At 45.9% G+C, this 26,180-nt stretch overlaps 11 non-coding genes across 11 annotated transcripts; all 11 read left to right on the top strand.

Annotated features, from left to right (window-relative positions):
* The first annotated feature begins 1,602 nt into the window (after positions 1-1,602).
* LOC130333651 (U2 spliceosomal RNA) lies at positions 1,603-1,793 on the top strand. Its single transcript, XR_008875805.1, has one exon. It is a non-coding gene; the product is annotated as a U2 spliceosomal RNA (small nuclear RNA).
* Positions 1,794-3,879: 2,086 nt separating this feature from the next.
* Positions 3,880-4,070, top strand: LOC130333650 (U2 spliceosomal RNA). The gene has a single exon (XR_008875804.1). It is a non-coding gene; the product is annotated as a U2 spliceosomal RNA (small nuclear RNA).
* Positions 4,071-6,157: 2,087 nt separating this feature from the next.
* On the top strand, positions 6,158-6,348 carry LOC130333649 (U2 spliceosomal RNA). The gene has a single exon (XR_008875803.1). It is a non-coding gene; the product is annotated as a U2 spliceosomal RNA (small nuclear RNA).
* Positions 6,349-8,434: 2,086 nt separating this feature from the next.
* On the top strand, positions 8,435-8,625 carry LOC130333648 (U2 spliceosomal RNA). The gene has a single exon (XR_008875802.1). It is a non-coding gene; the product is annotated as a U2 spliceosomal RNA (small nuclear RNA).
* Positions 8,626-10,708: 2,083 nt separating this feature from the next.
* Positions 10,709-10,899, top strand: LOC130333647 (U2 spliceosomal RNA). Its single transcript, XR_008875801.1, has one exon. It is a non-coding gene; the product is annotated as a U2 spliceosomal RNA (small nuclear RNA).
* A 2,087-nt stretch (positions 10,900-12,986) lies between these two features.
* Positions 12,987-13,177, top strand: LOC130333645 (U2 spliceosomal RNA). Its single transcript, XR_008875800.1, has one exon. It is a non-coding gene; the product is annotated as a U2 spliceosomal RNA (small nuclear RNA).
* Positions 13,178-15,267: 2,090 nt separating this feature from the next.
* On the top strand, positions 15,268-15,458 carry LOC130333644 (U2 spliceosomal RNA). The gene has a single exon (XR_008875799.1). It is a non-coding gene; the product is annotated as a U2 spliceosomal RNA (small nuclear RNA).
* Positions 15,459-17,544: 2,086 nt separating this feature from the next.
* On the top strand, positions 17,545-17,735 carry LOC130333643 (U2 spliceosomal RNA). Its single transcript, XR_008875798.1, has one exon. It is a non-coding gene; the product is annotated as a U2 spliceosomal RNA (small nuclear RNA).
* Positions 17,736-19,819: 2,084 nt separating this feature from the next.
* LOC130333642 (U2 spliceosomal RNA) lies at positions 19,820-20,010 on the top strand. The gene has a single exon (XR_008875797.1). It is a non-coding gene; the product is annotated as a U2 spliceosomal RNA (small nuclear RNA).
* Positions 20,011-22,106: 2,096 nt separating this feature from the next.
* LOC130333641 (U2 spliceosomal RNA) lies at positions 22,107-22,297 on the top strand. The gene has a single exon (XR_008875796.1). It is a non-coding gene; the product is annotated as a U2 spliceosomal RNA (small nuclear RNA).
* Positions 22,298-24,384: 2,087 nt separating this feature from the next.
* Positions 24,385-24,575, top strand: LOC130333638 (U2 spliceosomal RNA). The gene has a single exon (XR_008875794.1). It is a non-coding gene; the product is annotated as a U2 spliceosomal RNA (small nuclear RNA).
* The last annotated feature ends 1,605 nt before the right edge of the window (positions 24,576-26,180 follow it).

Here is a 26,180-nt window from a genome sequence, read left to right as displayed (position 1 = left end):
TCACACAGGTGTGTCATTGCTGTACATTGACCATGCATTGCTTCTGTGGTATTGCAAAGGCAAAGACAAATGCTTCCAGCCATCCATTGCACTAATGGATTGGTCATCAGCTGGCTGTCTATGTCCCGCATCAATATAGACCAAAGTACAGAGGGTTAGGCTATGCTATTGTGCACCTACCTGATGCATCAGAAGGTGCGAGGCCCTTGCTAAATTCTGTGCACAGACTTTGAGATCTATGCTTTAGACTGTATCTAAACCTGCTCCAACATGGACTGACATTCTGGCCTACTTTCAGCCGATGCGACTTGTCTGTCGCTGAACAGTCGCTTTTTATGTATTCAGCACCTATGTATAATGTTGTAAAAATGCTCTAGAAGCTAAAGTCGCAGAAATGTCACACATATTTGGCCTGCAACTTTCTGTGCGACAAATTCAGACAGGAAAAATCAGTATAAATCCTTAGAAAATTATCCCCCAGTGTCTCCATCTGCTGGCGGTATTGAATAAGCATTGCTGCACTGATGGGGTATGCATTAGACGAAAAAAAAGAAGAAAAAGAAGAATAATACGCCCAGAAAAGAGGCGAAAAGGAGAAAAACGTAAAAAAACGTGAAAAAAAAGTAAGAGGAAGAGAAGGGAAAAAAAGGTGGAAATGGGTTTAAAAGTGATTTCGGCGGAGAAATATATATATATATATATATATATATATATATATATATATATATATGCGCACACACACACATAGATATAAACGTATTCTCCGTTGAGATATTGCAGCCGCTGCTGTGTCCAGGCCCAGGAGCCTTAGCACTGTGCTGTGATGTCACTCAATACCACTGACATCACTAGGTGTAAACAACATCTCTCCTTTGCTGTGTATGTGACTATGGAGCTGTTTGGTGATGTCGTCTATTACGGCCTTCATAGAAGCAACAGGAGATTGTTGCATCCATCTTGAACCCTCAGAACTACAGTGCTATGATGTCACTCACTTCCACAGGCCTTGCAGAGTGTAAACAACAACAACCCAGCTTTGTTGTGTATGTAACCAAAGGGATTTGTGATGTCACCTAGAACCTTCACAGCAGCGACAGCTTTATGAGGAGCATCAGCACTGCTCTGCCTGAGCAGAACCATCACCGCCATAGGTTGTCAAATAACCCGGATTTAACCCACACAGGTAAGTCCAATGGGGTGCAGGCATGTCCTCTATGCTTACAGCTTCCCGTGGGTGTTGGTTTGATACCGTTTGGGGACAGCCAAGGAGGCATCTGCAGGCAACAAAGGTAGGTGTGTGCTTGTGTGTGTGTTTCCTATGCAGATCCTAAGCCCAGTGTCACATGCAAGTAGGAGGAGTAAGAAGGGTTCCTGGCAAATCCGGGTTATGGATTGCATTTAAAAAGGCCCCGTGGGAGTGCAATGGGCCCCTGTCTTGCTGCTTAGCAATAATGGTATGGGTTTAGGTTCTGCTGTGTGTACTGGTGGTTGACTGCCCCCCAGCCCAGAGTGTGCATGGAAAATTGTCTGGCAGCCTCCCTGACAGCAAGCAGTGATAGTGCCCATGAAGGGGACCTTGTTGGGCCCGCCCCTTTCACGGTTATCGCTTCTCGGCCTTTTGGCTAAGATCAAGTGTAGTATCTGTTCTTATCAGTTTAATATCTGATACGTCCCCTATCTGGGGACCATATATTAAATGGATTTTTGAGAACGGGGGCCGATTTCGAAGCTTGCTTCCGTCGCCCTATGCATTGACCCGATATGGCAGTATCTTCGGGTACAGTGCACCACCCCCTTACAGGGTTAAAAAGAAAGATTCCTACTTTCATTGCTACCTGCTTGCTGGCTAGCCAGCTAGCCAGCCCTGTGGGCCTTGCTGCTGCTGCAGCCAAAAAACAAAAGGTGGTGCTGCTGCTGCTTCTGCTGCTTCTGCTTCTGCTTGTGTCTGGCCCCTGTTGGAGCGTCCAGGCACAGGACTTCTGCTGCTGCTGACTAAATGGCCTCCTTAATTGGATCATTTGAGTAGCCAGCACACCTGTGCAGGTAGGGCATGACATGATAGGCAGCTGCCTTGATAGCGGGTGGGTGCTGAATGTTCCTAATTGACAAAATAAGATTAATGCTTATGAAGAAATATAAAATCTCATCCCTTCCCCAATATCGCGCCACACCCCTACCCCTTAATTCCCTGGTTGAACGTGATGGACATATGTCTTTTTTCGACCGTACTAACTATGTAACTATGTAACATAACATGGGGGGGGGGGTCTCCTGGCTGTTCACACAGGTGTGTCATTGCTGTACATTGACCATGCATTGCTTCTGTGGTATTGCAAAGGCAAAGACAAATGCTTCCAGCCATCCATTGCACTAATGGATTGGTCATCAGCTGGCTGTCTATGTCCCGCATCAATATAGACCAAAGTACAGAGGGTTAGGCTATGCTATTGTGCACCTACCTGATGCATCAGAAGGTGCGAGGCCCTTGCTAAATTCTGTGCACAGACTTTGAGATCTATGCTTTAGACTGTATCTAAACCTGCTCCAACATGGACTGACATTCTGGCCTACTTTCAGCCGATGCGACTTGTCTGTCGCTGAACAGTCGCTTTTTATGTATTCAGCACCTATGTATAATGTTGTAAAAATGCTCTAGAAGCTAAAGTCGCAGAAATGTCACACATATTTGGCCTGCAACTTTCTGTGCGACAAATTCAGACAGGAAAAATCAGTATAAATCCTTAGAAAATTATCCCCCAGTGTCTCCATCTGCTGGCGGTATTGAATAAGCATTGCTGCACTGATGGGGTATGCATTAGACGAAAAAAAAGAAGAAAAAGAAGAATAATACGCCCAGAAAAGAGGCGAAAAGGAGAAAAACGTAAAAAAACGTGAAAAAAAAGTAAGAGGAAGAGAAGGGAAAAAAAGGTGGAAATGGGTTTAAAAGTGATTTCGGCGGAGAAATATATATATATATATATATATATATATATATATATATATATATGCGCACACACACACATAGATATAAACGTATTCTCCGTTGAGATATTGCAGCCGCTGCTGTGTCCAGGCCCAGGAGCCTTAGCACTGTGCTGTGATGTCACTCAATACCACTGACATCACTAGGTGTAAACAACATCTCTCCTTTGCTGTGTATGTGACTATGGAGCTGTTTGGTGATGTCGTCTATTACGGCCTTCATAGAAGCAACAGGAGATTGTTGCATCCATCTTGAACCCTCAGAACTACAGTGCTATGATGTCACTCACTTCCACAGGCCTTGCAGAGTGTAAACAACAACAACCCAGCTTTGTTGTGTATGTAACCAAAGGGATTTGTGATGTCACCTAGAACCTTCACAGCAGCGACAGCTTTATGAGGAGCATCAGCACTGCTCTGCCTGAGCAGAACCATCACCGCCATAGGTTGTCAAATAACCCGGATTTAACCCACACAGGTAAGTCCAATGGGGTGCAGGCATGTCCTCTATGCTTACAGCTTCCCGTGGGTGTTGGTTTGATACCGTTTGGGGACAGCCAAGGAGGCATCTGCAGGCAACAAAGGTAGGTGTGTGCTTGTGTGTGTGTTTCCTATGCAGATCCTAAGCCCAGTGTCACATGCAAGTAGGAGGAGTAAGAAGGGTTCCTGGCAAATCCGGGTTATGGATTGCATTTAAAAAGGCCCCGTGGGAGTGCAATGGGCCCCTGTCTTGCTGCTTAGCAATAATGGTATGGGTTTAGGTTCTGCTGTGTGTACTGGTGGTTGACTGCCCCCCAGCCCAGAGTGTGCATGGAAAATTGTCTGGCAGCCTCCCTGACAGCAAGCAGTGATAGTGCCCATGAAGGGGACCTTGTTGGGCCCGCCCCTTTCACGGTTATCGCTTCTCGGCCTTTTGGCTAAGATCAAGTGTAGTATCTGTTCTTATCAGTTTAATATCTGATACGTCCCCTATCTGGGGACCATATATTAAATGGATTTTTGAGAACGGGGGCCGATTTCGAAGCTTGCTTCCGTCGCCCTATGCATTGACCCGATATGGCAGTATCTTCGGGTACAGTGCACCACCCCCTTACAGGGTTAAAAAGAAAGATTCCTACTTTCATTGCTACCTGCTTGCTGGCTAGCCAGCTAGCCAGCCCTGTGGGCCTTGCTGCTGCTGCAGCCAAAAAACAAAAGGTGGTGCTGCTGCTGCTTCTGCTGCTTCTGCTTCTGCTTGTGTCTGGCCCCTGTTGGAGCGTCCAGGCACAGGACTTCTGCTGCTGCTGACTAAATGGCCTCCTTAATTGGATCATTTGAGTAGCCAGCACACCTGTGCAGGTAGGGCATGACATGATAGGCAGCTGCCTTGATAGCGGGTGGGTGCTGAATGTTCCTAATTGACAAAATAAGATTAATGCTTATGAAGAAATATAAAATCTCATCCCTTCCCCAATATCGCGCCACACCCCTACCCCTTAATTCCCTGGTTGAACGTGATGGACATATGTCTTTTTTCGACCGTACTAACTATGTAACTATGTAACATAACATGGGGGGGGGGGGTCTCCTGGCTGTTCACACAGGTGTGTCATTGCTGTACATTGACCATGCATTGCTTCTGTGGTATTGCAAAGGCAAAGACAAATGCTTCCAGCCATCCATTGCACTAATGGATTGGTCATCAGCTGGCTGTCTATGTCCCGCATCAATATAGACCAAAGTACAGAGGGTTAGGCTATGCTATTGTGCACCTACCTGATGCATCAGAAGGTGCGAGGCCCTTGCTAAATTCTGTGCACAGACTTTGAGATCTATGCTTTAGACTGTATCTAAACCTGCTCCAACATGGACTGACATTCTGGCCTACTTTCAGCCGATGCGACTTGTCTGTCGCTGAACAGTCGCTTTTTATGTATTCAGCACCTATGTATAATGTTGTAAAAATGCTCTAGAAGCTAAAGTCGCAGAAATGTCACACATATTTGGCCTGCAACTTTCTGTGCGACAAATTCAGACAGGAAAAATCAGTATAAATCCTTAGAAAATTATCCCCCAGTGTCTCCATCTGCTGGCGGTATTGAATAAGCATTGCTGCACTGATGGGGTATGCATTAGACGAAAAAAAAGAAGAAAAAGAAGAATAATACGCCCAGAAAAGAGGCGAAAAGGAGAAAAACGTAAAAAAACGTGAAAAAAAAGTAAGAGGAAGAGAAGGGAAAAAAAGGTGGAAAGGGGTTTAAAAGTGATTTCGGCGGAGAAATATATATATATATATATATATATATATATATATATATATATATGCGCACACACACACATAGATATAAACGTATTCTCCGTTGAGATATTGCAGCCGCTGCTGTGTCCAGGCCCAGGAGCCTTAGCACTGTGCTGTGATGTCACTCAATACCACTGACATCACTAGGTGTAAACAACATCTCTCCTTTGCTGTGTATGTGACTATGGAGCTGTTTGGTGATGTCGTCTATTACGGCCTTCATAGAAGCAACAGGAGATTGTTGCATCCATCTTGAACCCTCAGAACTACAGTGCTATGATGTCACTCACTTCCACAGGCCTTGCAGAGTGTAAACAACAACAACCCAGCTTTGTTGTGTATGTAACCAAAGGGATTTGTGATGTCACCTAGAACCTTCACAGCAGCGACAGCTTTATGAGGAGCATCAGCACTGCTCTGCCTGAGCAGAACCATCACCGCCATAGGTTGTCAAATAACCCGGATTTAACCCACACAGGTAAGTCCAATGGGGTGCAGGCATGTCCTCTATGCTTACAGCTTCCCGTGGGTGTTGGTTTGATACCGTTTGGGGACAGCCAAGGAGGCATCTGCAGGCAACAAAGGTAGGTGTGTGCTTGTGTGTGTGTTTCCTATGCAGATCCTAAGCCCAGTGTCACATGCAAGTAGGAGGAGTAAGAAGGGTTCCTGGCAAATCCGGGTTATGGATTGCATTTAAAAAGGCCCCGTGGGAGTGCAATGGGCCCCTGTCTTGCTGCTTAGCAATAATGGTATGGGTTTAGGTTCTGCTGTGTGTACTGGTGGTTGACTGCCCCCCAGCCCAGAGTGTGCATGGAAAATTGTCTGGCAGCCTCCCTGACAGCAAGCAGTGATAGTGCCCATGAAGGGGACCTTGTTGGGCCCGCCCCTTTCACGGTTATCGCTTCTCGGCCTTTTGGCTAAGATCAAGTGTAGTATCTGTTCTTATCAGTTTAATATCTGATACGTCCCCTATCTGGGGACCATATATTAAATGGATTTTTGAGAACGGGGGCCGATTTCGAAGCTTGCTTCCGTCGCCCTATGCATTGACCCGATATGGCAGTATCTTCGGGTACAGTGCACCACCCCCTTACAGGGTTAAAAAGAAAGATTCCTACTTTCATTGCTACCTGCTTGCTGGCTAGCCAGCTAGCCAGCCCTGTGGGCCTTGCTGCTGCTGCAGCCAAAAAACAAAAGGTGGTGCTGCTGCTGCTTCTGCTGCTTCTGCTTCTGCTTGTGTCTGGCCCCTGTTGGAGCGTCCAGGCACAGGACTTCTGCTGCTGCTGACTAAATGGCCTCCTTAATTGGATCATTTGAGTAGCCAGCACACCTGTGCAGGTAGGGCATGACATGATAGGCAGCTGCCTTGATAGCGGGTGGGTGCTGAATGTTCCTAATTGACAAAATAAGATTAATGCTTATGAAGAAATATAAAATCTCATCCCTTCCCCAATATCGCGCCACACCCCTACCCCTTAATTCCCTGGTTGAACGTGATGGACATATGTCTTTTTTCGACCGTACTAACTATGTAACTATGTAACATAACATGGGGGGGGGGGTCTCCTGGCTGTTCACACAGGTGTGTCATTGCTGTACATTGACCATGCATTGCTTCTGTGGTATTGCAAAGGCAAAGACAAATGCTTCCAGCCATCCATTGCACTAATGGATTGGTCATCAGCTGGCTGTCTATGTCCCGCATCAATATAGACCAAAGTACAGAGGGTTAGGCTATGCTATTGTGCACCTACCTGATGCATCAGAAGGTGCGAGGCCCTTTCTAAATTCTGTGCACAGACTTTGAGATCTATGCTTTAGACTGTATCTAAACCTGCTCCAACATGGACTGACATTCTGGCCTACTTTCAGCCGATGCGACTTGTCTGTCGCTGAACAGTCGCTTTTTATGTATTCAGCACCTATGTATAATGTTGTAAAAATGCTCTAGAAGCTAAAGTCGCAGAAATGTCACACATATTTGGCCTGCAACTTTCTGTGCGACAAATTCAGACAGGAAAAATCAGTATAAATCCTTAGAAAATTATCCCCCAGTGTCTCCATCTGCTGGCGGTATTGAATAAGCATTGCTGCACTGATGGGGTATGCATTAGACGAAAAAAAAGAAGAAAAAGAAGAATAATACGCCCAGAAAAGAGGCGAAAAGGAGAAAAACGTAAAAAAACGTGAAAAAAAAGTAAGAGGAAGAGAAGGGAAAAAAAGGTGGAAAGGGGTTTAAAAGTGATTTCGGCGGAGAAATATATATATATATATATATATATATATATATATATATATATATGCGCACACACACACATAGATATAAACGTATTCTCCGTTGAGATATTGCAGCCGCTGCTGTGTCCAGGCCCAGGAGCCTTAGCACTGTGCTGTGATGTCACTCAATACCACTGACATCACTAGGTGTAAACAACATCTCTCCTTTGCTGTGTATGTGACTATGGAGCTGTTTGGTGATGTCGTCTATTACGGCCTTCATAGAAGCAACAGGAGATTGTTGCATCCATCTTGAACCCTCAGAACTACAGTGCTATGATGTCACTCACTTCCACAGGCCTTGCAGAGTGTAAACAACAACAACCCAGCTTTGTTGTGTATGTAACCAAAGGGATTTGTGATGTCACCTAGAACCTTCACAGCAGCGACAGCTTTATGAGGAGCATCAGCACTGCTCTGCCTGAGCAGAACCATCACCGCCATAGGTTGTCAAATAACCCGGATTTAACCCACACAGGTAAGTCCAATGGGGTGCAGGCATGTCCTCTATGCTTACAGCTTCCCGTGGGTGTTGGTTTGATACCGTTTGGGGACAGCCAAGGAGGCATCTGCAGGCAACAAAGGTAGGTGTGTGCTTGTGTGTGTGTTTCCTATGCAGATCCTAAGCCCAGTGTCACATGCAAGTAGGAGGAGTAAGAAGGGTTCCTGGCAAATCCGGGTTATGGATTGCATTTAAAAAGGCCCCGTGGGAGTGCAATGGGCCCCTGTCTTGCTGCTTAGCAATAATGGTATGGGTTTAGGTTCTGCTGTGTGTACTGGTGGTTGACTGCCCCCCAGCCCAGAGTGTGCATGGAAAATTGTCTGGCAGCCTCCCTGACAGCAAGCAGTGATAGTGCCCATGAAGGGGACCTTGTTGGGCCCGCCCCTTTCACGGTTATCGCTTCTCGGCCTTTTGGCTAAGATCAAGTGTAGTATCTGTTCTTATCAGTTTAATATCTGATACGTCCCCTATCTGGGGACCATATATTAAATGGATTTTTGAGAACGGGGGCCGATTTCGAAGCTTGCTTCCGTCGCCCTATGCATTGACCCGATATGGCAGTATCTTCGGGTACAGTGCACCACCCCCTTACAGGGTTAAAAAGAAAGATTCCTACTTTCATTGCTACCTGCTTGCTGGCTAGCCAGCTAGCCAGCCCTGTGGGCCTTGCTGCTGCTGCAGCCAAAAAACAAAAGGTGCTGCTTCTGCTGCTTCTGCTTCTGCTTGTGTCTGGCCCCTGTTGGAGCGTCCAGGCACAGGACTTCTGCTGCTGCTGACTAAATGGCCTCCTTAATTGGATCATTTGAGTAGCCAGCACACCTGTGCAGGTAGGGCATGACATGATAGGCAGCTGCCTTGATAGCGGGTGGGTGCTGAATGTTCCTAATTGACAAAATAAGATTAATGCTTATGAAGAAATATAAAATCTCATCCCTTCCCCAATATCGCGCCACACCCCTACCCCTTAATTCCCTGGTTGAACGTGATGGACATATGTCTTTTTTCGACCGTACTAACTATGTAACTATGTAACATAACATGGGGGGGGGGGGGTCTCCTGGCTGTTCACACAGGTGTGTCATTGCTGTACATTGACCATGCATTGCTTCTGTGGTATTGCAAAGGCAAAGACAAATGCTTCCAGCCATCCATTGCACTAATGGATTGGTCATCAGCTGGCTGTCTATGTCCCGCATCAATATAGACCAAAGTACAGAGGGTTAGGCTATGCTATTGTGCACCTACCTGATGCATCAGAAGGTGCGAGGCCCTTGCTAAATTCTGTGCACAGACTTTGAGATCTATGCTTTAGACTGTATCTAAACCTGCTCCAACATGGACTGACATTCTGGCCTACTTTCAGCCGATGCGACTTGTCTGTCGCTGAACAGTCGCTTTTTATGTATTCAGCACCTATGTATAATGTTGTAAAAATGCTCTAGAAGCTAAAGTCGCAGAAATGTCACACATATTTGGCCTGCAACTTTCTGTGCGACAAATTCAGACAGGAAAAATCAGTATAAATCCTTAGAAAATTATCCCCCAGTGTCTCCATCTGCTGGCGGTATTGAATAAGCATTGCTGCACTGATGGGGTATGCATTAGACGAAAAAAAAGAAGAAAAAGAAGAATAATACGCCCAGAAAAGAGGCGAAAAGGAGAAAAACGTAAAAAAACGTGAAAAAAAAGTAAGAGGAAGAGAAGGGAAAAAAAGGTGGAAATGGGTTTAAAAGTGATTTCGGCGGAGAAATATATATATATATATATATATATATATATATATATATATATATATATGCGCACACACACACATAGATATAAACGTATTCTCCGTTGAGATATTGCAGCCGCTGCTGTGTCCAGGCCCAGGAGCCTTAGCACTGTGCTGTGATGTCACTCAATACCACTGACATCACTAGGTGTAAACAACATCTCTCCTTTGCTGTGTATGTGACTATGGAGCTGTTTGGTGATGTCGTCTATTACGGCCTTCATAGAAGCAACAGGAGATTGTTGCATCCATCTTGAACCCTCAGAACTACAGTGCTATGATGTCACTCACTTCCACAGGCCTTGCAGAGTGTAAACAACAACAACCCAGCTTTGTTGTGTATGTAACCAAAGGGATTTGTGATGTCACCTAGAACCTTCACAGCAGCGACAGCTTTATGAGGAGCATCAGCACTGCTCTGCCTGAGCAGAACCATCACCGCCATAGGTTGTCAAATAACCCGGATTTAACCCACACAGGTAAGTCCAATGGGGTGCAGGCATGTCCTCTATGCTTACAGCTTCCCGTGGGTGTTGGTTTGATACCGTTTGGGGACAGCCAAGGAGGCATCTGCAGGCAACAAAGGTAGGTGTGTGCTTGTGTGTGTGTTTCCTATGCAGATCCTAAGCCCAGTGTCACATGCAAGTAGGAGGAGTAAGAAGGGTTCCTGGCAAATCCGGGTTATGGATTGCATTTAAAAAGGCCCCGTGGGAGTGCAATGGGCCCCTGTCTTGCTGCTTAGCAATAATGGTATGGGTTTAGGTTCTGCTGTGTGTACTGGTGGTTGACTGCCCCCCAGCCCAGAGTGTGCATGGAAAATTGTCTGGCAGCCTCCCTGACAGCAAGCAGTGATAGTGCCCATGAAGGGGACCTTGTTGGGCCCGCCCCTTTCACGGTTATCGCTTCTCGGCCTTTTGGCTAAGATCAAGTGTAGTATCTGTTCTTATCAGTTTAATATCTGATACGTCCCCTATCTGGGGACCATATATTAAATGGATTTTTGAGAACGGGGGCCGATTTCGAAGCTTGCTTCCGTCGCCCTATGCATTGACCCGATATGGCAGTATCTTCGGGTACAGTGCACCACCCCCTTACAGGGTTAAAAAGAAAGATTCCTACTTTCATTGCTACCTGCTTGCTGGCTAGCCAGCTAGCCAGCCCTGTGGGCCTTGCTGCTGCTGCAGCCAAAAAACAAAAGGTGGTGCTGCTGCTGCTTCTGCTGCTTCTGCTTCTGCTTGTGTCTGGCCCCTGTTGGAGCGTCCAGGCACAGGACTTCTGCTGCTGCTGACTAAATGGCCTCCTTAATTGGATCATTTGAGTAGCCAGCACACCTGTGCAGGTAGGGCATGACATGATAGGCAGCTGCCTTGATAGCGGGTGGGTGCTGAATGTTCCTAATTGACAAAATAAGATTAATGCTTATGAAGAAATATAAAATCTCATCCCTTCCCCAATATCGCGCCACACCCCTACCCCTTAATTCCCTGGTTGAACGTGATGGACATATGTCTTTTTTCGACCGTACTAACTATGTAACTATGTAACATAACATGGGGGGGGGGGGTCTCCTGGCTGTTCACACAGGTGTGTCATTGCTGTACATTGACCATGCATTGCTTCTGTGGTATTGCAAAGGCAAAGACAAATGCTTCCAGCCATCCATTGCACTAATGGATTGGTCATCAGCTGGCTGTCTATGTCCCGCATCAATATAGACCAAAGTACAGAGGGTTAGGCTATGCTATTGTGCACCTACCTGATGCATCAGAAGGTGCGAGGCCCTTGCTAAATTCTGTGCACAGACTTTGAGATCTATGCTTTAGACTGTATCTAAACCTGCTCCAACATGGACTGACATTCTGGCCTACTTTCAGCCGATGCGACTTGTCTGTCGCTGAACAGTCGCTTTTTATGTATTCAGCACCTATGTATAATGTTGTAAAAATGCTCTAGAAGCTAAAGTCGCAGAAATGTCACACATATTTGGCCTGCAACTTTCTGTGCGACAAATTCAGACAGGAAAAATCAGTATAAATCCTTAGAAAATTATCCCCCAGTGTCTCCATCTGCTGGCGGTATTGAATAAGCATTGCTGCACTGATGGGGTATGCATTAGACGAAAAAAAAGAAGAAAAAGAAGAATAATACGCCCAGAAAAGAGGCGAAAAGGAGAAAAACGTAAAAAAACGTGAAAAAAAAGTAAGAGGAAGAGAAGGGAAAAAAAGGTGGAAATGGGTTTAAAAGTGATTTCGGCGGAGAAATATATATATATATATATATATATATATATATATATATATATATGCGCACACACACACATAGATATAAACGTATTCTCCGTTGAGATATTGCAGCCGCTGCTGTGTCCAGGCCCAGGAGCCTTAGCACTGTGCTGTGATGTCACTCAATACCACTGACATCACTAGGTGTAAACAACATCTCTCCTTTGCTGTGTATGTGACTATGGAGCTGTTTGGTGATGTCGTCTATTACGGCCTTCATAGAAGCAACAGGAGATTGTTGCATCCATCTTGAACCCTCAGAACTACAGTGCTATGATGTCACTCACTTCCACAGGCCTTGCAGAGTGTAAACAACAACAACCCAGCTTTGTTGTGTATGTAACCAAAGGGATTTGTGATGTCACCTAGAACCTTCACAGCAGCGACAGCTTTATGAGGAGCATCAGCACTGCTCTGCCTGAGCAGAACCATCACCGCCATAGGTTGTCAAATAACCCGGATTTAACCCACACAGGTAAGTCCAATGGGGTGCAGGCATGTCCTCTATGCTTACAGCTTCCCGTGGGTGTTGGTTTGATACCGTTTGGGGACAGCCAAGGAGGCATCTGCAGGCAACAAAGGTAGGTGTGTGCTTGTGTGTGTGTTTCCTATGCAGATCCTAAGCCCAGTGTCACATGCAAGTAGGAGGAGTAAGAAGGGTTCCTGGCAAATCCGGGTTATGGATTGCATTTAAAAAGGCCCCGTGGGAGTGCAATGGGCCCCTGTCTTGCTGCTTAGCAATAATGGTATGGGTTTAGGTTCTGCTGTGTGTACTGGTGGTTGACTGCCCCCCAGCCCAGAGTGTGCATGGAAAATTGTCTGGCAGCCTCCCTGACAGCAAGCAGTGATAGTGCCCATGAAGGGGACCTTGTTGGGCCCGCCCCTTTCACGGTTATCGCTTCTCGGCCTTTTGGCTAAGATCAAGTGTAGTATCTGTTCTTATCAGTTTAATATCTGATACGTCCCCTATCTGGGGACCATATATTAAATGGATTTTTGAGAACGGGGGCCGATTTCGAAGCTTGCTTCCGTCGCCCTATGCATTGACCCGATATGGCAGTATCTTCGGGTACAGTGCACCACCCCCTTACAGGGTTAAAAAGAAAGATTCCTACTTTCATTGCTACCTGCTTGCTGGCTAGCCAGCTAGCCAGCCCTGTGGGCCTTGCTGCTGCTGCAGCCAAAAAACAAAAGGTGGTGCTGCTGCTGCTTCTGCTGCTTCTGCTTCTGCTTGTGTCTGGCCCCTGTTGGAGCGTCCAGGCACAGGACTTCTGCTGCTGCTGACTAAATGGCCTCCTTAATTGGATCATTTGAGTAGCCAGCACACCTGTGCAGGTAGGGCATGACATGATAGGCAGCTGCCTTGATAGCGGGTGGGTGCTGAATGTTCCTAATTGACAAAATAAGATTAATGCTTATGAAGAAATATAAAATCTCATCCCTTCCCCAATATCGCGCCACACCCCTACCCCTTAATTCCCTGGTTGAACGTGATGGACATATGTCTTTTTTCGACCGTACTAACTATGTAACTATGTAACATAACATGGGGGGGGGGGGGTCTCCTGGCTGTTCACACAGGTGTGTCATTGCTGTACATTGACCATGCATTGCTTCTGTGGTATTGCAAAGGCAAAGACAAATGCTTCCAGCCATCCATTGCACTAATGGATTGGTCATCAGCTGGCTGTCTATGTCCCGCATCAATATAGACCAAAGTACAGAGGGTTAGGCTATGCTATTGTGCACCTACCTGATGCATCAGAAGGTGCGAGGCCCTTGCTAAATTCTGTGCACAGACTTTGAGATCTATGCTTTAGACTGTATCTAAACCTGCTCCAACATGGACTGACATTCTGGCCTACTTTCAGCCGATGCGACTTGTCTGTCGCTGAACAGTCGCTTTTTATGTATTCAGCACCTATGTATAATGTTGTAAAAATGCTCTAGAAGCTAAAGTCGCAGAAATGTCACACATATTTGGCCTGCAACTTTCTGTGCGACAAATTCAGACAGGAAAAATCAGTATAAATCCTTAGAAAATTATCCCCCAGTGTCTCCATCTGCTGGCGGTATTGAATAAGCATTGCTGCACTGATGGGGTATGCATTAGACGAAAAAAAAGAAGAAAAAGAAGAATAATACGCCCAGAAAAGAGGCGAAAAGGAGAAAAACGTAAAAAAACGTGAAAAAAAAGTAAGAGGAAGAGAAGGGAAAAAAAGGTGGAAATGGGTTTAAAAGTGATTTCGGCGGAGAAATATATATATATATATATATATATATATATATATATATATATATACGCGCACACACACACATAGATATAAACGTATTCTCCGTTGAGATATTGCAGCCGCTGCTGTGTCCAGGCCCAGGAGCCTTAGCACTGTGCTGTGATGTCACTCAATACCACTGACATCACTAGGTGTAAACAACATCTCTCCTTTGCTGTGTATGTGACTATGGAGCTGTTTGGTGATGTCGTCTATTACGGCCTTCATAGAAGCAACAGGAGATTGTTGCATCCATCTTGAACCCTCAGAACTACAGTGCTATGATGTCACTCACTTCCACAGGCCTTGCAGAGTGTAAACAACAACAACCCAGCTTTGTTGTGTATGTAACCAAAGGGATTTGTGATGTCACCTAGAACCTTCACAGCAGCGACAGCTTTATGAGGAGCATCAGCACTGCTCTGCCTGAGCAGAACCATCACCGCCATAGGTTGTCAAATAACCCGGATTTAACCCACACAGGTAAGTCCAATGGGGTGCAGGCATGTCCTCTATGCTTACAGCTTCCCGTGGGTGTTGGTTTGATACCGTTTGGGGACAGCCAAGGAGGCATCTGCAGGCAACAAAGGTAGGTGTGTGCTTGTGTGTGTGTTTCCTATGCAGATCCTAAGCCCAGTGTCACATGCAAGTAGGAGGAGTAAGAAGGGTTCCTGGCAAATCCGGGTTATGGATTGCATTTAAAAAGGCCCCGTGGGAGTGCAATGGGCCCCTGTCTTGCTGCTTAGCAATAATGGTATGGGTTTAGGTTCTGCTGTGTGTACTGGTGGTTGACTGCCCCCCAGCCCAGAGTGTGCATGGAAAATTGTCTGGCAGCCTCCCTGACAGCAAGCAGTGATAGTGCCCATGAAGGGGACCTTGTTGGGCCCGCCCCTTTCACGGTTATCGCTTCTCGGCCTTTTGGCTAAGATCAAGTGTAGTATCTGTTCTTATCAGTTTAATATCTGATACGTCCCCTATCTGGGGACCATATATTAAATGGATTTTTGAGAACGGGGGCCGATTTCGAAGCTTGCTTCCGTCGCCCTATGCATTGACCCGATATGGCAGTATCTTCGGGTACAGTGCACCACCCCCTTACAGGGTTAAAAAGAAAGATTCCTACTTTCATTGCTACCTGCTTGCTGGCTAGCCAGCTAGCCAGCCCTGTGGGCCTTGCTGCTGCTGCAGCCAAAAAACAAAAGGTGGTGCTGCTGCTGCTTCTGCTGCTTCTGCTTCTGCTTGTGTCTGGCCCCTGTTGGAGCGTCCAGGCACAGGACTTCTGCTGCTGCTGACTAAATGGCCTCCTTAATTGGATCATTTGAGTAGCCAGCACACCTGTGCAGGTAGGGCATGACATGATAGGCAGCTGCCTTGATAGCGGGTGGGTGCTGAATGTTCCTAATTGACAAAATAAGATTAATGCTTATGAAGAAATATAAAATCTCATCCCTTCCCCAATATCGCGCCACACCCCTACCCCTTAATTCCCTGGTTGAACATGATGGACATATGTCTTTTTTCGACCGTACTAACTATGTAACTATGTAACATAACATGGGGGGGGGGGGGTCTCCTGGCTGTTCACACAGGTGTGTCATTGCTGTACATTGACCATGCATTGCTTCTGTGGTATTGCAAAGGCAAAGACAAATGCTTCCAGCCATCCATTGCACTAATGGATTGGTCATCAGCTGGCTGTCTATGTCCCGCATCAATATAGACCAAAGTACAGAGGGTTAGGCTATGCTATTGTGCACCTACCTGATGCATCAGAAGGTGCGAGGCCCTTGCTAAATTCTGTGCACAGACTTTGAGATCTATGCTTTAGACTGTATCTAAACCTGCTCCAACATGGACTGACATTCTGGCCTACTTTCAGCCGATGCGACTTGTCTGTCGCTGAACAGTCGCTTTTTATGTATTCAGCACCTATGTATAATGTTGTAAAAATGCTCTAGAAGCTAAAGTCGCAGAAATGTCACACATATTTGGCCTGCAACTTTCTGTGCGACAAATTCAGACAGGAAAAATCAGTATAAATCCTTAGAAAATTATCCCCCAGTGTCTCCATCTGCTGGCGGTATTGAATAAGCATTGCTGCACTGATGGGGTATGCATTAGACGAAAAAAAAGAAGAAAAAGAAGAATAATATGCCCAGAAAAGAGGCGAAAAGGAGAAAAACGTAAAAAAACGTGAAAAAAAAGTAAGAGGAAGAGAAGGGAAAAAAAGGTGGAAATGGGTTTAAAAGTGATTTCGGCGGAGAAATATATATATATATATATATATATATATATATATATATATATGCGCACACACACACATAGATATAAACGTATTCTCCGTTGAGATATTGCAGCCGCTGCTGTGTCCAGGCCCAGGAGCCTTAGCACTGTGCTGTGATGTCACTCAATACCACTGACATCACTAGGTGTAAACAACATCTCTCCTTTGCTGTGTATGTGACTATGGAGCTGTTTGGTGATGTCGTCTATTACGGCCTTCATAGAAGCAACAGGAGATTGTTGCATCCATCTTGAACCCTCAGAACTACAGTGCTATGATGTCACTCACTTCCACAGGCCTTGCAGAGTGTAAACAACAACAACCCAGCTTTGTTGTGTATGTAACCAAAGGGATTTGTGATGTCACCTAGAACCTTCACAGCAGCGACAGCTTTATGAGGAGCATCAGCACTGCTCTGCCTGAGCAGAACCATCACCGCCATAGGTTGTCAAATAACCCGGATTTAACCCACACAGGTAAGTCCAATGGGGTGCAGGCATGTCCTCTATGCTTACAGCTTCCCGTGGGTGTTGGTTTGATACCGTTTGGGGACAGCCAAGGAGGCATCTGCAGGCAACAAAGGTAGGTGTGTGCTTGTGTGTGTGTTTCCTATGCAGATCCTAAGCCCAGTGTCACATGCAAGTAGGAGGAGTAAGAAGGGTTCCTGGCAAATCCGGGTTATGGATTGCATTTAAAAAGGCCCCGTGGGAGTGCAATGGGCCCCTGTCTTGCTGCTTAGCAATAATGGTATGGGTTTAGGTTCTGCTGTGTGTACTGGTGGTTGACTGCCCCCCAGCCCAGAGTGTGCATGGAAAATTGTCTGGCAGCCTCCCTGACAGCAAGCAGTGATAGTGCCCATGAAGGGGACCTTGTTGGGCCCGCCCCTTTCACGGTTATCGCTTCTCGGCCTTTTGGCTAAGATCAAGTGTAGTATCTGTTCTTATCAGTTTAATATCTGATACGTCCCCTATCTGGGGACCATATATTAAATGGATTTTTGAGAACGGGGGCCGATTTCGAAGCTTGCTTCCGTCGCCCTATGCATTGACCCGATATGGCAGTATCTTCGGGTACAGTGCACCACCCCCTTACAGGGTTAAAAAGAAAGATTCCTACTTTCATTGCTACCTGCTTGCTGGCTAGCCAGCTAGCCAGCCCTGTGGGCCTTGCTGCTGCTGCAGCCAAAAAACAAAAGGTGGTGCTGCTGCTGCTTCTGCTGCTTCTGCTTCTGCTTGTGTCTGGCCCCTGTTGGAGCGTCCAGGCACAGGACTTCTGCTGCTGCTGACTAAATGGCCTCCTTAATTGGATCATTTGAGTAGCCAGCACACCTGTGCAGGTAGGGCATGACATGATAGGCAGCTGCCTTGATAGCGGGTGGGTGCTGAATGTTCCTAATTGACAAAATAAGATTAATGCTTATGAAGAAATATAAAATCTCATCCCTTCCCCAATATCGCGCCACACCCCTACCCCTTAATTCCCTGGTTGAACGTGATGGACATATGTCTTTTTTCGACCGTACTAACTATGTAACTATGTAACATAACATGGGGGGGGGGGTCTCCTGGCTGTTCACACAGGTGTGTCATTGCTGTACATTGACCATGCATTGCTTCTGTGGTATTGCAAAGGCAAAGACAAATGCTTCCAGCCATCCATTGCACTAATGGATTGGTCATCAGCTGGCTGTCTATGTCCCGCATCAATATAGACCAAAGTACAGAGGGTTAGGCTATGCTATTGTGCACCTACCTGATGCATCAGAAGGTGCGAGGCCCTTGCTAAATTCTGTGCACAGACTTTGAGATCTATGCTTTAGACTGTATCTAAACCTGCTCCAACATGGACTGACATTCTGGCCTACTTTCAGCCGATGCGACTTGTCTGTCGCTGAACAGTCGCTTTTTATGTATTCAGCACCTATGTATAATGTTGTAAAAATGCTCTAGAAGCTAAAGTCGCAGAAATGTCACACATATTTGGCCTGCAACTTTCTGTGCGACAAATTCAGACAGGAAAAATCAGTATAAATCCTTAGAAAATTATCCCCCAGTGTCTCCATCTGCTGGCGGTATTGAATAAGCATTGCTGCACTGATGGGGTATGCATTAGACGAAAAAAAAGAAGAAAAAGAAGAATAATACGCCCAGAAAAGAGGCGAAAAGGAGAAAAACGTAAAAAAACGTGAAAAAAAAGTAAGAGGAAGAGAAGGGAAAAAAAGGTGGAAATGGGTTTAAAAGTGATTTCGGCGGAGAAATATATATATATATATATATATATATATATATATATATATATGCGCACACACACACATAGATATAAACGTATTCTCCGTTGAGATATTGCAGCCGCTGCTGTGTCCAGGCCCAGGAGCCTTAGCACTGTGCTGTGATGTCACTCAATACCACTGACATCACTAGGTGTAAACAACATCTCTCCTTTGCTGTGTATGTGACTATGGAGCTGTTTGGTGATGTCGTCTATTACGGCCTTCATAGAAGCAACAGGAGATTGTTGCATCCATCTTGAACCCTCAGAACTACAGTGCTATGATGTCACTCACTTCCACAGGCCTTGCAGAGTGTAAACAACAACAACCCAGCTTTGTTGTGTATGTAACCAAAGGGATTTGTGATGTCACCTAGAACCTTCACAGCAGCGACAGCTTTATGAGGAGCATCAGCACTGCTCTGCCTGAGCAGAACCATCACCGCCATAGGTTGTCAAATAACCCGGATTTAACCCACACAGGTAAGTCCAATGGGGTGCAGGCATGTCCTCTATGCTTACAGCTTCCCGTGGGTGTTGGTTTGATACCGTTTGGGGACAGCCAAGGAGGCATCTGCAGGCAACAAAGGTAGGTGTGTGCTTGTGTGTGTGTTTCCTATGCAGATCCTAAGCCCAGTGTCACATGCAAGTAGGAGGAGTAAGAAGGGTTCCTGGCAAATCCGGGTTATGGATTGCATTTAAAAAGGCCCCGTGGGAGTGCAATGGGCCCCTGTCTTGCTGCTTAGCAATAATGGTATGGGTTTAGGTTCTGCTGTGTGTACTGGTGGTTGACTGCCCCCCAGCCCAGAGTGTGCATGGAAAATTGTCTGGCAGCCTCCCTGACAGCAAGCAGTGATAGTGCCCATGAAGGGGACCTTGTTGGGCCCGCCCCTTTCACGGTTATCGCTTCTCGGCCTTTTGGCTAAGATCAAGTGTAGTATCTGTTCTTATCAGTTTAATATCTGATACGTCCCCTATCTGGGGACCATATATTAAATGGATTTTTGAGAACGGGGGCCGATTTCGAAGCTTGCTTCCGTCGCCCTATGCATTGACCCGATATGGCAGTATCTTCGGGTACAGTGCACCACCCCCTTACAGGGTTAAAAAGAAAGATTCCTACTTTCATTGCTACCTGCTTGCTGGCTAGCCAGCTAGCCAGCCCTGTGGGCCTTGCTGCTGCTGCAGCCAAAAAACAAAAGGTGGTGCTGCTGCTGCTTCTGCTGCTTCTGCTTCTGCTTGTGTCTGGCCCCTGTTGGAGCGTCCAGGCACAGGACTTCTGCTGCTGCTGACTAAATGGCCTCCTTAATTGGATCATTTGAGTAGCCAGCACACCTGTGCAGGTAGGGCATGACATGATAGGCAGCTGCCTTGATAGCGGGTGGGTGCTGAATGTTCCTAATTGACAAAATAAGATTAATGCTTATGAAGAAATATAAAATCTCATCCCTTCCCCAATATCGCGCCACACCCCTACCCCTTAATTCCCTGGTTGAACGTGATGGACATATGTCTTTTTTCGACCGTACTAACTATGTAACTATGTAACATAACATGGGGGGGGGGGTCTCCTGGCTGTTCACACAGGTGTGTCATTGCTGTACATTGACCATGCATTGCTTCTGTGGTATTGCAAAGGCAAAGACAAATGCTTCCAGCCATCCATTGCACTAATGGATTGGTCATCAGCTGGCTGTCTATGTCCCGCATCAATATAGACCAAAGTACAGAGGGTTAGGCTATGCTATTGTGCACCTACCTGATGCATCAGAAGGTGCGAGGCCCTTGCTAAATTCTGTGCACAGACTTTGAGATCTATGCTTTAGACTGTATCTAAACCTGCTCCAACATGGACTGACATTCTGGCCTACTTTCAGCCGATGCGACTTGTCTGTCGCTGAACAGTCGCTTTTTATGTATTCAGCACCTATGTATAATGTTGTAAAAATGCTCTAGAAGCTAAAGTCGCAGAAATGTCACACATATTTGGCCTGCAACTTTCTGTGCGACAAATTCAGACAGGAAAAATCAGTATAAATCCTTAGAAAATTATCCCCCAGTGTCTCCATCTGCTGGCGGTATTGAATAAGCATTGCTGCACTGATGGGGTATGCATTAGACGAAAAAAAAGAAGAAAAAGAAGAATAATACGCCCAGAAAAGAGGCGAAAAGGAGAAAAACGTAAAAAAACGTGAAAAAAAAGTAAGAGGAAGAGAAGGGAAAAAAAGGTGGAAATGGGTTTAAAAGTGATTTCGGCGGAGAAATATATATATATATATATATATATATATATATATATATATATATATATATATATGCGCACACACACACATAGATATAAACGTATTCTCCGTTGAGATATTGCAGCCGCTGCTGTGTCCAGGCCCAGGAGCCTTAGCACTGTGCTGTGATGTCACTCAATACCACTGACATCACTAGGTGTAAACAACATCTCTCCTTTGCTGTGTATGTGACTATGGAGCTGTTTGGTGATGTCGTCTATTACGGCCTTCATAGAAGCAACAGGAGATTGTTGCATCCATCTTGAACCCTCAGAACTACAGTGCTATGATGTCACTCACTTCCACAGGCCTTGCAGAGTGTAAACAACAACAACCCAGCTTTGTTGTGTATGTAACCAAAGGGATTTGTGATGTCACCTAGAACCTTCACAGCAGCGACAGCTTTATGAGGAGCATCAGCACTGCTCTGCCTGAGCAGAACCATCACCGCCATAGGTTGTCAAATAACCCGGATTTAACCCACACAGGTAAGTCCAATGGGGTGCAGGCATGTCCTCTATGCTTACAGCTTCCCGTGGGTGTTGGTTTGATACCGTTTGGGGACAGCCAAGGAGGCATCTGCAGGCAACAAAGGTAGGTGTGTGCTTGTGTGTGTGTTTCCTATGCAGATCCTAAGCCCAGTGTCACATGCAAGTAGGAGGAGTAAGAAGGGTTCCTGGCAAATCCGGGTTATGGATTGCATTTAAAAAGGCCCCGTGGGAGTGCAATGGGCCCCTGTCTTGCTGCTTAGCAATAATGGTATGGGTTTAGGTTCTGCTGTGTGTACTGGTGGTTGACTGCCCCCCAGCCCAGAGTGTGCATGGAAAATTGTCTGGCAGCCTCCCTGACAGCAAGCAGTGATAGTGCCCATGAAGGGGACCTTGTTGGGCCCGCCCCTTTCACGGTTATCGCTTCTCGGCCTTTTGGCTAAGATCAAGTGTAGTATCTGTTCTTATCAGTTTAATATCTGATACGTCCCCTATCTGGGGACCATATATTAAATGGATTTTTGAGAACGGGGGCCGATTTCGAAGCTTGCTTCCGTCGCCCTATGCATTGACCCGATATGGCAGTATCTTCGGGTACAGTGCACCACCCCCTTACAGGGTTAAAAAGAAAGATTCCTACTTTCATTGCTACCTGCTTGCTGGCTAGCCAGCTAGCCAGCCCTGTGGGCCTTGCTGCTGCTGCAGCCAAAAAACAAAAGGTGGTGCTGCTGCTGCTTCTGCTGCTTCTGCTTCTGCTTGTGTCTGGCCCCTGTTGGAGCGTCCAGGCACAGGACTTCTGCTGCTGCTGACTAAATGGCCTCCTTAATTGGATCATTTGAGTAGCCAGCACACCTGTGCAGGTAGGGCATGACATGATAGGCAGCTGCCTTGATAGCGGGTGGGTGCTGAATGTTCCTAATTGACAAAATAAGATTAATGCTTATGAAGAAATATAAAATCTCATCCCTTCCCCAATATCGCGCCACACCCCTACCCCTTAATTCCCTGGTTGAACGTGATGGACATATGTCTTTTTTCGACCGTACTAACTATGTAACTATGTAACATAACATGGGGGGGGGGGGTCTCCTGGCTGTTCACACAGGTGTGTCATTGCTGTACATTGACCATGCATTGCTTCTGTGGTATTGCAAAGGCAAAGACAAATGCTTCCAGCCATCCATTGCACTAATGGATTGGTCATCAGCTGGCTGTCTATGTCCCGCATCAATATAGACCAAAGTACAGAGGGTTAGGCTATGCTATTGTGCACCTACCTGATGCATCAGAAGGTGCGAGGCCCTTGCTAAATTCTGTGCACAGACTTTGAGATCTATGCTTTAGACTGTATCTAAACCTGCTCCAACATGGACTGACATTCTGGCCTACTTTCAGCCGATGCGACTTGTCTGTCGCTGAACAGTCGCTTTTTATGTATTCAGCACCTATGTATAATGTTGTAAAAATGCTCTAGAAGCTAAAGTCGCAGAAATGTCACACATATTTGGCCTGCAACTTTCTGTGCGACAAATTCAGACAGGAAAAATCAGTATAAATCCTTAGAAAATTATCCCCCAGTGTCTCCATCTGCTGGCGGTATTGAATAAGCATTGCTGCACTGATGGGGTATGCATTAGACGAAAAAAAAGAAGAAAAAGAAGAATAATACGCCCAGAAAAGAGGCGAAAAGGAGAAAAACGTAAAAAAACGTGAAAAAAAAGTAAGAGGAAGAGAAGGGAAAAAAAGGTGGAAATGGGTTTAAAAGTGATTTCGGCGGAGAAATATATATATATATATATATATATATATATATATATATATATATGCGCACACACACACATAGATATAAACGTATTCTCCGTTGAGATATTGCAGCCGCTGCTGTGTCCAGGCCCAGGAGCCTTAGCACTGTGCTGTGATGTCACTCAATACCACTGACATCACTAGGTGTAAACAACATCTCTCCTTTGCTGTGTATGTGACTATGGAGCTGTTTGGTGATGTCGTCTATTACGGCCTTCATAGAAGCAACAGGAGATTGTTGCATCCATCTTGAACCCTCAGAACTACAGTGCTATGATGTCACTCACTTCCACAGGCCTTGCAGAGTGTAAACAACAACAACCCAGCTTTGTTGTGTATGTAACCAAAGGGATTTGTGATGTCACCTAGAACCTTCACAGCAGCGACAGCTTTATGAGGAGCATCAGCACTGCTCTGCCTGAGCAGAACCATCACCGCCATAGGTTGTCAAATAACCCGGATTTAACCCACACAGGTAAGTCCAATGGGGTGCAGGCATGTCCTCTATGCTTACAGCTTCCCGTGGGTGTTGGTTTGATACCGTTTGGGGACAGCCAAGGAGGCATCTGCAGGCAACAAAGGTAGGTGTGTGCTTGTGTGTGTGTTTCCTATGCAGATCCTAAGCCCAGTGTCACATGCAAGTAGGAGGAGTAAGAAGGGTTCCTGGCAAATCCGGGTTATGGATTGCATTTAAAAAGGCCCCGTGGGAGTGCAATGGGCCCCTGTCTTGCTGCTTAGCAATAATGGTATGGGTTTAGGTTCTGCTGTGTGTACTGGTGGTTGACTGCCCCCCAGCCCAGAGTGTGCATGGAAAATTGTCTGGCAGCCTCCCTGACAGCAAGCAGTGATAGTGCCCATGAAGGGGACCTTGTTGGGCCCGCCCCTTTCACGGTTATCGCTTCTCGGCCTTTTGGCTAAGATCAAGTGTAGTATCTGTTCTTATCAGTTTAATATCTGATACGTCCCCTATCTGGGGACCATATATTAAATGGATTTTTGAGAACGGGGGCCGATTTCGAAGCTTGCTTCCGTCGCCCTATGCATTGACCCGATATGGCAGTATCTTCGGGTACAGTGCACCACCCCCTTACAGGGTTAAAAAGAAAGATTCCTACTTTCATTGCTACCTGCTTGCTGGCTAGCCAGCTAGCCAGCCCTGTGGGCCTTGCTGCTGCTGCAGCCAAAAAACAAAAGGTGGTGCTGCTGCTGCTTCTGCTGCTTCTGCTTCTGCTTGTGTCTGGCCCCTGTTGGAGCGTCCAGGCACAGGACTTCTGCTGCTGCTGACTAAATGGCCTCCTTAATTGGATCATTTGAGTAGCCAGCACACCTGTGCAAGTAGGGCATGACATGATAGGCAGCTGCCTTGATAGCGGGTGGGTGCTGAATGTTCCTAATTGACAAAATAAGATTAATGCTTATGAAGAAATATAAAATCTCATCCCTTCCCCAATATCGCGCCACACCCCTACCCCTTAATTCCCTGGTTGAACGTGATGGACATATGTCTTTTTTCGACCGTACTAACTATGTAACTATGTAACATAACATGGGGGGGGGGTCTCCTGGCTGTTCACACAGGTGTGTCATTGCTGTACATTGACCATGCATTGCTTCTGTGGTATTGCAAAGGCAAAGACAAATGCTTCCAGCCATCCATTGCACTAATGGATTGGTCATCAGCTGGCTGTCTATGTCCCGCATCAATATAGACCAAAGTACAGAGGGTTAGGCTATGCTATTGTGCACCTACCTGATGCATCAGAAGGTGCGAGGCCCTTGCTAAATTCTGTGCACAGACTTTGAGATCTATGCTTTAGACTGTATCTAAACCTGCTCCAACATGGACTGACATTCTGGCCTACTTTCAGCCGATGCGACTTGTCTGTCGCTGAACAGTCGCTTTTTATGTATTCAGCACCTATGTATAATGTTGTAAAAATGCTCTAGAAGCTAAAGTCGCAGAAATGTCACACATATTTGGCCTGCAACTTTCTGTGCGACAAATTCAGACAGGAAAAATCAGTATAAATCCTTAGAAAATTATCCCCCAGTGTCTCCATCTGCTGGCGGTATTGAATAAGCATTGCTGCACTGATGGGGTATGCATTAGACGAAAAAAAAGAAGAAAAAGAAGAATAATACGCCCAGAAAAGAGGCGAAAAGGAGAAAAACGTAAAAAAAAATGTGAAAAAAAAGTAAGAGGAAGAGAAGGGAAAAAAAGGTGGAAATGGGTTTAAAAGTGATTTCGGCGGAGAAATATATATATATATATATATATATATATATATATATATATATATATATATGCGCACACACACACATAGATATAAACGTATTCTCCGTTGAGATATTGCAGCCGCTGCTGTGTCCAGGCCCAGGAGCCTTAGCACTGTGCTGTGATGTCACTCAATACCACTGACATCACTAGGTGTAAACAACATCTCTCCTTTGCTGTGTATGTGACTATGGAGCTGTTTGGTGATGTCGTCTATTACGGCCTTCATAGAAGCAACAGGAGATTGTTGCATCCATCTTGAACCCTCAGAACTACAGTGCTATGATGTCACTCACTTCCACAGGCCTTGCAGAGTGTAAACAACAACAACCCAGCTTTGTTGTGTATGTAACCAAAGGGATTTGTGATGTCACCTAGAACCTTCACAGCAGCGACAGCTTTATGAGGAGCATCA

Source organism: Hyla sarda, unplaced genomic scaffold (genome assembly GCF_029499605.1).
Source record: "Hyla sarda isolate aHylSar1 unplaced genomic scaffold, aHylSar1.hap1 scaffold_413, whole genome shotgun sequence".
NCBI classification, from domain to species: Eukaryota; Metazoa; Chordata; class Amphibia; order Anura; family Hylidae; genus Hyla; species Hyla sarda.
This window is presented reverse-complemented; position numbering and strand designations above follow the sequence as displayed.